Here is a 12,760-nt window from a genome sequence, read left to right on the forward strand (position 1 = left end):
ATAATCTTAACTAATACCCCATAAAGGTAAACATAAAGGTTCCCCCACACATGCGTGCTAGTCGTTTCCAACTCTAGGGGCCAGTGCTCATCTCTGTTTCAAAGCCAAAGAGCCAGCGCTTGTCCGAGGACATCTCCGTGGTCATGTGGCCAGCATGACTAGACACCAAAGGTGCACGGAAAGCTGTTACCTTCCCACCACAGTGGTCCCTATTTTTCTACTTGCATTTTTACAGTACATGCTTTTGAACTGCTAGGTTGGCAGAAGCTGGGAAGAGTATCAGGCGCTCACTCTGCTACGCGGCACTCGGGATTCAACCCGCCAAACTGCTGACCTTCTGATCGACAAGCTCAGCGTCCTAACCCACTGAGCCACCGTGTCCCTTTTACCCCATAGGTATCTGTTATTTACCACAATGACACTACCATGATAAACCCCATGCTGAGATTAAAACTCCACCCTCCAGACTTATATTGTGACATCATACACAAGGACTTAAGGGGCAGGATGTGAGTCACAACATACTTTTTGTCACTTTTCCAACTTCCCTTCCTGGGGATGCTTATGAATCAAGTTGTAACCAAGCTTTCTAAAAAAAAAAAAGCTTGATCTGATATTGCACTTCCTGTGTGATGAATTATAATAGATATTCTTTACACATATTCTAATTTTTTCCATGAGTTCATTCTGTCCTATATAGGTCACTCTTCAAATGTAAATTGATATTTTGATTATATCTTGACTATTTTTGTTGCATGCTTTACTGATTTGCTCAAAAGTTGAAAGAAAGAAATTGGATGAAATGATCTGCTTCCAGTTCTAGGCATCAAGTAATTGATTGACATAAATGCTGGTGATCTCATTTATATACTGGACATGTGCATCAACCCATTGCTAGAATTAATTATTTCGTGTGCTATTCCTCTCTACATGTGTCCATCTAAATGGGAAAAAAATCTGAGAATTTGAATTGTTTTTCACATACCGGTAATTTCTTTAACTTAATTTACTTTTGTGTATCAACTGATACACAAGTATATTAGCTGATGTGTACCAACTGATTAGAAATAATGCAATTGGTGTTATTGATCACTATGAGAAACATAAGTATATTGTATTTGGTCTGCATGTGATTGCATGTGGACAAAATAAATGCCTTAAACAGAACAAAACATTTACATAACATTGAAACAGTTTGCATTTATGTGAAATGGCTTCATTGTTTTAAGTAGTTCAGCAAATTCAAATTTCTAACATTTTCACAAACACAGTGATAATATCCACCAACTGAAGTGACAGCCATTTCCAATGAAAATATTATTAAAGGATGTTGCCGTGTTCTAGAGAGCATGACTTTGCTCCTAAACAATGTCTTATAAATGCTGGCATAGAAGAAAATTCACCCAGAGTTTAAAGTTTGAATACTTTCAGAAATTGCAGTAGTTTCTCTGTGTGTGTTTGTATGTGTGCGTGTGCGTGTGTGTGTGTGAGAGAGAGAGAGAGAAAGAGAGAGAGAGAGACTATTCACATATTTCTCCCACAGAGAGTAGTCAGTCATGTCACACTTGGATGGATCAACATCTGTGAAGTCAGGTAATGATAATTGATTCAGGATACTGTGTTGAAATAAGCTATGCCTTACAAATCTGCATGAGTTCATTTATAAGCTCCCTCTTTTAGACTACTTCTGCCATCATCTCTAACCACTGGCTTTGTTCGTTCAGGTGAAAGGAGGTTATAATGCCCCAAATTTAGGCAGGATATCATCTTGGAAAAGGTTGAGTTAGCAGCAATTCTCCATTCAATAGCAAAAATGTCAAAAGTTAGTATATAAAATAATCACAATCAGGGGCCTTTATAAGTTCACCTTGATTTATTTCTGTGCTTCTATAATAAAGTATAATCAAGAAAGGTTAAAGTGAAAAGTGGGAAGAAAGGTAATTCCCTAGTCTTTGGAAGTTTTTGAACCTCTCTGCTGTATTGAAACTGCTGTCTTTAATTAGAACCAGTGGTGGGATTCAAATATGTGAACAACCGGTCCTCTGTGAGGATGCCGCTTCCGGAAGTCCATTCTGGGCTTGGGCAACAAAAAATTAGCTACCGTTTCTGCCGAAGTGGTGTGAACTGGCTAAATCCCACCACTGATTAGAACCATTCAAGCTTAAGTTCCTTTCTAGATTGCTTTTTTTTAAAAAAAAACTTGATTTTCATAATTTCAAGAAACTTAAAATAGTTATGAAAGCCACTTTTATTCCCAGGAGACTGTGAATTCTATTTCCACCTTATGCACACACACACAGAGAGACAAAAAAAACTGAGTGGCCTTCAGAAACGAAAAATGGCAAGCTACTTCCAAAATTTTGCCAAGAGAAATTCAGGGACTTGTTTCAGGCAATTGTCAGGAAGCAAGACTGACTCAAAGGGATACAAAAATGATATCACAAGCGATTTCACTAAAATCAAGGGAAGTATCATAAATCACCTTGGAATGTGAAAACAAAGATGGGAAAAAGAAGTAATAAGAAAAAATAACATGCAAAAAGCTAAAAAAATGCAAGGAAATTAGTACTTTTGTTTCCTAATGTAATCATATTGGAAATAATAATAATAATAATAATAATAATAATAATAATAATAATAATAATAATAATAATAATAATAATAATAATAATAATAATAATAATAATAATAATAGCTTTTTTGTCATAGAATGCTCAGAACGGAGTTCCGGCACCTTTTTTGGATGGTACCTTGTAGGGTAGGCAAGGTGAGTTGTATGACATGTGTGAGTTCCGGCACCTTTTTTTTTTTTTTTTACAAAAAAGCATATTATTATTATTATTATTATTATTATTATTATTATTATTATTATTATTATTATTATTATTATTATTGTTGTTGTTGTTGTTGTTGTTGTTGTTGTTGTTGTTGTTGTTGTTATTGTTGTTGGCAAATAAGACTAGTTTTATGAGATCAGCCCTTAAGGTTTCATTAGCTATTCTACTCAACATATTAACCTATTTCCAGTTGATCTTCCTCTATTTTCTTCTTACAGATTATTAAAAAATGATATTTCAAAGATTAGTATATCACAGCTATGTGTAAATTGGTTTTTGGAAGCATATGACAAAAAGTTATAAATGACTTACTGCTGATTTATGTCCATCCAAATATTATCTTGTCATGTCTTTTTTCCGCCTATTGTAATTATTAAAATGTTCAGTAGCGACTGAAAGTAGCTTCCTCTTCATTATCATGATTGATGACTTCTGTGTAAAATTACTTTAAAAAATGTTCACATTTGTCAAGACAAAGCCATACCTCAATTCAGTCATGCTGCTCTGGGCTGAATGATCCTTAGTTATTAGTGATTTAGACCAGGGGTCTGCAACCTTGACAACTTTTAAGACTTGTGGACTTCAGCTCCCAGAATTCCTCAGCCACAAGTCTTAAAGTTGTCAAGGTTGCAGACCCGATTTAGACCATCTGCAACTATAACAGGTAGTCCTTACAGCCACAAGTGAGCCCAAAATTTCTGTTGCTAAGCAAGACAGTTGTTAAGTAAGTTGTTCCCTATTTTACGACCTTTCTTGTTAAGTGTATCACTAGAGTGGTTAAGTTAGTAACATGGTTCTTAAGTGAATCTGGCTTTCCCATTGTCTTTGCTGGTCAGGAGGTAACAAAAGGTGATCACATGATCCCAGGACACTGCAATTATCATAAATACATGCCAGTTGCCAAACTTCTAAATTTTGATCATGAGTCCAAGGGGATGCTGCAAAAGCTGTAAGTGTGAAAAATGTTCCTAGTTCACTTTTTTTAGTGCCATTGTAACTTTGAACAGTCACTAAACAAATGGTTGTAAGTTAAGCACTGTTTATATATAAGAACATGTATGTGTGCACACAAACACACACAGAGAGACACACACAATCTGTTAACTTTTAAATGTATAATGTATATTTTGTTGTATTTTCTTTCTATCTAGAAACCAGTAATAATCTATTCCATCATCTTTCTCTCTCTGCCTGCCCCATCACAACACCCCTTGTCTTAATTAGTCAAACAGAAAAAAAAACCTAGTATATGCACATGTGGGTGACCTTGAAGAATGTAATGAAAATTTTGCAAGGAAACTATATAGACTTCCCCAGGCAGGGGTAAAAACTGACTCAAAGGTACAAAAATAAATACAATATAGATGAAAGAGAGAGAGAGAGAGAGAGAGAGAGAGAGAGAGAGAGAGAGAGAGAGAGAGAGAGAGAGAGAGAGAGACAGACAGACAGACAGACAGACAGACAGACAGACAGACAGACAGTGTGTGTGTGTGTGTGTGATTAAAAAGGCATTTGAAATAAAATATTAGATGCAGAAGAAACATCTAGACACCCATCTCAATTTTACACAATTCTAGGCTCCTCTTAACACAGTCTACTTCACAGGGTAGTTGTGGAGTTAAAAAATGAAGGAAGAGCCATCTCTTGGTGGAAAGGTGAATATAAAACTAAGAAATAAGGCAATGTTATAAAAGATTCCACAAAGACAAGCCAAAAGTACAAAAAGAAGAAATGAATGGGAAAGGTGTAAGAAATCTTGCCCAAAATCTTTTACTTAACTTTTAAAAGAAAAGGTCAGGTTGAATCATTCACTTTAGTTTTGCCAGGAAACAATGTACTACCTATTTTAAAATATAAAATCCCTTTAAGTCCTTTATAGTCTGATTTTTTTTAAACTTTATTTTGTATGTAAACATATTCTCCATCCTTTGACTTGATCTTATGAATTAGTAAAATTATACAAAATTGTAATTTACACAGAGGCAATTTCAAAATACTTTTAAAAGTGAAAGGCACTGAAAAGTAAAAGAAACATATTATTGATTTATTATAAGCTCAGAGTTCCATGTTACATTTTTTTGAATTTCGAAGTCTATTGCTCTTCGAACAAGGAAAGCCTTCTGGGTGAAAATACCAAATATAATCTATGATTGTCATCTTGCTTTCCAATTCACTTTGTTGGTGACCTGCAGTAGAAGCATCTTCAATTTATATTCATGCCTCAGTTAATCATAGCTTTCTATCATTTGTCAGCATGTCATGAATGCAAAAGATATCCATGGTAGATGAAGTTTCTGGCAAACCTTCCTCCCTACCACCCCGTTTCAGATTTTTTTGGATGGAAAAACCAGAGGAAATTAATCTTATAGTTGCTGCTTGGATACTCTGAATTTGTTGTGATTCAGGGTCAGCCTGTGGGTTCGGCAGTTGGGTCGGATGACTCAGAGGAGGAGGAGGGGGGTGTTGAAGAGCTTGCTGATGATGGCCTTGAGGCTCTGCAGAGCCCTCAGCCAGGCCCCTCCCACCTGGTCACGACAGAGACCCAGCTGTGTGAGCCTGACAGCGTGGATGAAGATGACCCACAGCTGGCCCTGTTCAAGGATGCCCGACGCAGGAGGCAGTCAATCAGGAGTAAACAGAGGAAGGCAATGGGGCACCTCGGAAGGAGGCAGAGAGAAGCCACGCCCTGAACTGTATAAAAGGGGAATGCGTGGGAGGGCTGGTTTGCTGAAGGCAACCGCTTGAAAAGCTCCTGTTTCATGGTTCGTGTTTGCTCTCTTTGCTCTGTGTTTTTATGTTAATAAATTTGGCAAGCTTAATTCCAGCCTCTTGCCTTCTTGTAAAAGGGGTTGTCCCTGCCTTTTCTGCAGGGCCGGTAGCAGGCTGGTACAGAACAGAATTATAGTGCTCTCCTTAACGTCAAAATAGTATAAGTAACACAAGTATAGCACTAGAATAATATTTATACTAGTATAAATACACTGGTATACTAGTATAATATTAATATAAATTGTATTAGTATTAAGGTATTATAACATTTATCTTTGAGACCCAATTTGGTCTAATGGTTAAGACTTTAGGCTAGAAACCAACTGAGGTGAGTTCTAGTCCTATCTTGGGCATGAAAGCCAGCTGGGACCAGTTACTCCATTCAGCCATGAAGTCAGTCAATTCTTATCACAGCCAATGGATTAATATTTGGTTGATCTGAAAAAGCAGACCCAGCACCTTTGGGAGAATACTGTACTGTATTAGAAAGAAAATATCTTATAAAGGATAAAGTCAAAGATGCTTCAGTATACTTTCCATCACTTTTTTTTGAAGAACTGGGCTATGATCAAACACAAGCGTAATAAAGCTGGTAGATGCCCATAATGAGAGTTCAATTCCTGCCCACAGGTGTTTAATAGACCACCATGTTTCTAGTTTAAGCCAGCAACAATAAAGTAGCTTCAGAAGATTGTGTAAAATATTATAGGGATTGTTCCCATTCAATATTTCTTCATTAGTATTGGAAACACCCCATCAGTGGCAGAGTCTGCTCTTGTGTCCTAAATGGCTACTAAAATACCAGAGCATATTGTGTTTAATCACACCTTTTACATGATCTGTTTTTGACAAATCCACTTTGGCTTCTGGTTATAATTTGGCTTGCTTCTAGATGATTATCTTTTCTAGGATATTCCCAGGTATTGATTGTTCTGTAATTTCCTGGCTATTTTTTCTCTTTTTCTGAAGATGGAAACCATATCAGCTCTTTTCCAGTCTTCTGTTTTTTCCCTGGTGATCCAGGATCTTTGAAAGATATAGTTCAATGGTTCCAAGATCTCATTTGCCAGATCCTTCTGAATTCTGGAATGTAATCCATCTGGTCCTAATGATTTGAACTTGTCTAGGGCAGACAGGCGTTGTCTTACCTTTTTTTTTGCCTATTTTAATTTCTATTCCTAGTCTGGTTTTTTATGATTCTGTTTTTGGGAGGTTGGGCTATTTTTTCCTATTATGTAAAGAGAGAAGCAAAGAATGAATAGAGCACCTCCACTTTCTCCCTGCTGCCTGCCACCTCCTTGCCATCTTCTCCCATTAGTGGACCAATTGCTTCCTTGATTTTTTTTTCTTGTTTTTTACACGGTGAAAGAAACCTTTTTGTTGGCATTTGCTGCAAGTCTTAGTTTGTTCTGACCCTTAACTTTCCTGACTTCATCCTTGCAGATCCGGGCTATATGCTGGCATTCTGCTACCATTATTATATATTATATTAAAAGTACTACCATTATTATATCCCTGTAATTAAAATATGTTACTCCCTTGATTTGTTTGTTTTCATCTTGTACTTCCACTGTTTATATTCTGCTTTTTTTTAGAGAGGAAAGGCTATAACATGGAAAATAATGCAGCAGTGTTCTGTCACTCACACTGCTTTCCAACTCAGTTCAGTTTGCTTTGTAGAGATATTTCTTTTATGCCTACATCTTCCGATTTGGAAAAAATCTGGTGCTTGACTGAAGTGGTATTAAATGGCACTGGATTCAGGTCCTGATTTAGTTATATTTTATTATACATTGCATTTTATAGAGAAGTTCAAGTCCATCTGGTGCTAAAAAATCAATGAGTTAAGCTTTTGTGCATACTTATTTGTACCTTAGCACAATTTATTCAGAAAATGAAAGACAGTAACTTCCTTATTGAAGCAGCCTGAGCAAATCAGTTATGCTCTTGGGTCTACCAACTTTTCAATCTCTTTTTCATTCCAGGAATGATGAACTGTTTTATATATGCATTAAAAATAGAGTTAAACAATATGCATATATTCTGTTTAATTCATCACTCTACTTCCAGGAGAGTAAAATCCAAGAGAATAAATGCCCTGTCCAAATCAAAGGAAGTCTAATTTACAAAAGTTCCCTCATCTTTTATTGTAAGAAGAATAACTCTTTTGGTTGAATGCTTATATCTGATAAAAAAATCTTATCATATTTCAGTAACAAAATGTGATTCTCATTATCTTCTTCCTTAGTGTTCAAAGCCATAGAATATATCCACAGTGCATTTGTATGCATTAAGATCAGTACTCTGCCTCTACCATACCTCAATTCCAGAGTGATACCTCCAAGCCATTTTTGGACAATATTTTACCTGAAATCTTAATTACAAATGAAGAGAGTGGTTGTGTTATTGGTTCTTATCACCTAGATTTAAACTGGTGGTGCTATGAAGAATGGAGATTGTTTTACATATTGATTCCTACCCCACTGTAAGGACCCACCTCAGCTAACCACCCAAGAAAGCAGAAATCTTGAAACGGGCATTTTCTCAAAAGGAACTTTTATTAGGGATTAGTGACAGTAGGGAAGTCAAGGCAAGATCTGGGGAAAATCCCACTTAAACTGTATAATTAAACTAGTAATCTTCCTCCTCCCACCAAATTCATAATGCTCATTTGAAATTCAGCCAATGCACAGGTGGCACGATGTTTGGGTAACTGGCACAATAGGTCCACATCTCAAGGTCTTCTCCAGTTTCGTTTCTCCATAACTGTCTCCCTGATAAGGGAGACACATTCTTCTTTCAAGTGGATAGAGGCAGGAGAGGAAAAGTAGAAAGCGAAAGTTATCCCAAGAGAAAGCAAATCTCCCCTCCCAACAGAATGGCAGGCCCCAAACAAGAGCACGTATGCAAGGAAAACAATAAGGGTTTGGGGATCTGACACCCACACTCCAAGACATAGTCTAGGATCCTAAATCATGGAGAGAGCCTATGTCAATATTCATTATGTGTGAATGTTTAGAATCCAGTTCATTTCGTAGGGAAATTATCAGCAGAGTCAGGTTTCAGTCGCTGAGTCATAAAGTTCAGAGATTGTAAAACCCCATTTGAAGAAGAAATTACTGATGGAAAAGCCACCCAATGGCTTATTCAAAAGGGCAGTTTGTCAGGAAGCAAGAAGCAACCTAATTTCAAAGTAGTTGCTTCGTCTGGTTCCTTTTTCTACTGACTTCTAAATCAATTTGGAATTAAAATGGTTTTCAACCTATAGTCAGTGGTGCGATTCAGTGGTGTGATTCAAATATGTGAACAACCGGTTGTTTGTATGGATGCCGCTTCTGGAAGTCCATTCTGGTCCTGGGTAATAAAAAATTAGCTCCTGGTTCTGCCGATCTGGTGAGAACCGGCTAAATCCCACCACTGGTCTGACTGTAGTTTATCAATTGAGCATAACTTTTTCCATTACACACACATATAGCTGTGAATCATCTCAACTTGAATTTGTGTACTTAGAATGCTGACCCATGCTGAAAGATGTTTTCACTGGTGTTACGGTAATTTTATTTTCTCAGAAATCAAAAAAGGAATGTGTCCTTAACAGCTAGAAATACTTTGTTTGCTTTTAGTTCTATTTTTGTAGAGCAAAAATGGACCTTTTTTGTCATAGTGCCTGATATCTGCAACAGCATTCCCTCCCATAATTAGTTCGGCCCAACTGTGCCAGTCCTTTTGTAAAACACTGAAGACCTGGCTTATTTCCAGGGTATGGTGCTTGGGAAATTAAATGTACCATGATTTATCATTGTTGGGTGTTTATTGGATTTGTCCTCAGAAAATGCTTTTACACTATTGTTGATATTGTTTATTGGATTTTATATTTTATGTTATAAGATGCCCAGAATCAAATTTCCAAATCCCCACAAAAATCAAATCAATCAGTCAATTTAAATATATGATCATTTTCTAGTGAAACTCTAACAAATTACCTTGGATGATAATATATTGCAATTATACCAGCAGATCTGAAACTAGTTTGAAGATCATGATCCCAATGAGCATCATGGATAAGTGGGGTATGAATCCAGGTGTCTCTAAGACTAGTCTGGTATTCTGATCACTGTAACATCCTGATTTTTAACACCTTCTTACCTATCTATTGGAATTGAATGTACTGTCAGTACAATATGAACTAAAATCCTAAACTAGTGCACTTTTGTTTAATATTGTTTGAATCAAATTGCTAGACACTGAAAAACTAATTTTAAAATAAACTGGAATAAAGCTGGCACATTTCCTTTCTCAGTAAGAAAGAGTTTGGATTTTTTTTTAAAAAATACAAGAAAAAACAGATGGTAGATACCCCAAGGGGAAAAAAGAAGGAGAAATAATCTCTTTTTCTATCCAACTAGATGCTAAAACGAGCAGTTGGCTGGCAGCAGCTGCACCAGAAAAAAATATACTGTTATTTTTGCTTGGGCAGCTTATATTCTTTTCAAGGTTGAAACATCATTCCAGAAGTGGGAAAGTGAGTCTCCATTATCTTAATTCTGAAGATAACATTGTGACAATCTCAGAGCATAAATCTAATCCATGTTTAGCTGCAGAAATATTGCATCTCTCTAAATTCAAAAGATGTTTCCACACAGACATCTGGTTTAACTTTCCCGTAAGCTGAACTTTTATGCACCAAACAAGTACTCTCACCCTTCTTGATTTAACCAACACTCTCTCCATCTGGTGAATGAAAATTACTTTTTTATCCTTCCTTTGCATCTAGTTCCAGTTTATGATAACTATTGAAAAAAATGGTGTGATTCACAAACTATCTGTACACAGTTACTCTCCATCCAAATCTACCAAGCCCCAGCCACTAGGTGTAATGAGCTGTGAGGATAATGTTGAGATACAAGAAGAAGAACAGCAGCCAAATTAATGGTCAGACAACAGAAATCTGAGCCCAAAGTAGAAATGTAATTTAAAAAAAAAACACCACATCTCAGACTTGAGCATACCTAGTTCTATTTAGGATAAAGGCAGGGACAAGGGAGGCACATTCAGACTTGTAAGATTTTTTTATTTTATTTTTATTTGCTATAACCCTATAATAAAAGTAGCATTAGCCTTTGTAGCTTTGGTTTCTTTGTCTGGTCCAGGGGTCAGCAACCTGAAACAATGAAAGAGCCACTCGGAACCGGTTCCCTCACAAAAGGAAAAACTGGGAGCCACAAAAAAATGTGTGTGCATTTTGACTAAAGAGTGGAGCCAAGGCGAGATATGCACCTACCCTGCATATTTGAATTGATTGGTTGAACGTTTTTAGTCCCACCTCTTTTTTTTTGGACTGCACATAGAAGAGGACTGGGAGCCGCAGGAGACGCCTGAAAGAGCCGCATGTGGCTCTGGAGCCGCGGGTTGCAGACCTGTGGTCTGGTCTATCTCAATGTATTGGAACTGGGGCAGAACCTTAACAGCTTTATTCCAAAGATAATATTGGGTATCGTCAGCATACTGATGATATTGAACCCCAAATTGGCAGATTAATCCAATGGTTTCATAGAGAAATTGAAAATGAGAGCAGAAAGGGTAGAATCCCACACAGAAAGGGCCTAGATAGTGATCTGTCTTTCTCAACCAGCATTGACTGAAGCCAGCCCTGGAGAAAGGAAAAGAACTAAAGTTAAATGGTACAGCTGGATACCAAAAGTTGCTGAGAGATCAAGAAGCACAAGAATGGATACATCATGTCTATCCTGCTCAACCACAGGTCATCAACAAGCATAGCCAAGGCTGTCTCAGCACTAAATCCTGATCTGAAATCAGACTGAAATGGGTCTAGTTAATTTGTTTTGTCCAGGGTCCATATTAAGTATAGACTGATTATTTCTGAACAACATTTCCCAAAAAGGGAAAGTTAGAAATTACTTGACAGTTATCAAGAGCATTCCTTCCTAGAATGACCACTTAAACAGAGTCCACACAACCCCCTTTTTCAAGGCAGAAGTTACCATTCCATTCATCAAAAAGATCAACAATACAGCAGCATAGGAGTGGAACTCCCCCCCTCAAAAAAAACCACCCAAATCTATAATGACTCACTGATAACAACAGCCATTCTTCCTCCTTTTCTCTGGGCATAATTCTGAGAAGAGAATGTAATACATCATGGACGTCTAAGGGAAGCAGAATGTATTCCATTTTGCCTTCTCTGGAGCTGTTATGGAGGTTCAAGTTATCTAATACCACGAAATGGAGGTGTATTTCCACTTTACACAAAGTCACAATACCAACCCACACAAGGCCAACATCAGATGTACTATATGTGGGAAGTTCAGCATCAACCCCAGTACATCATGGGCATAAAATGAAGTTGAATGAATCCTATCTGTCGCTATCATTGCAATGTCCTCCAAAGCTCTTACAGAGATGCAGACTATCTCATACCATAAGACAGAACTACATTTCTAGCCTTTACTACTAAAATACTGACTCGCATGAGGCCAACTTCAGATGCCTCTTGGGTCAGCATCATCACTACATCTGTGACTGGGTCAACTGATGGAAAGATAAAAGAGGAGACCATTTCTCATTGTGGTTACATTTAAAAGGGAAAAAAATCATCCCAAATGCCAAAATGTAGCTGTTATGGGAGAAAAGAAAGGTCATGATATTACAGGGTAAGAATTATAGGAAAGAAAATGAAGGAGAAACATGTTATAGTTCAAGAGCAAAAGGAATTTGGAGAACATACTTTCCTGTCATTGAAATGGGATGCAACCAAATCCTTCTGCCTGGTTTACATTTAGGAAAGTAACTGAAAGATATTTATATTTGGGGACAACAGCCAATATGTAAGTGTACTGTTTAAAACCAGACTTTTGTTTTACTTCATCCCATCTCCATAAAACTGGCATTAGCTTACTACTACTATGCTTTGGCATCTCTTCTTTGATGTATGTCGAAGTTGGTTTTTGTCTGTTACAAGTTCCATTAAAAAAGTAATAATCTCAGTAGAACTTTTCATAGGTTTAAAATGCTTTACATTTGTTTCAATAATCTTTACAAAAACCTTCCAAGATAGACCATAATTATAAATTCCATGGAGATTATGGATGTGTTAATGTTTCAGCCAGGGATTTTCTCTATGCCATTGTTAGAAG

Source organism: Vipera berus (genome assembly GCF_964194415.1).
Source record: "Vipera berus genome assembly, chromosome: 3".
Taxonomy (NCBI): domain Eukaryota; kingdom Metazoa; phylum Chordata; class Lepidosauria; order Squamata; family Viperidae; genus Vipera; species Vipera berus.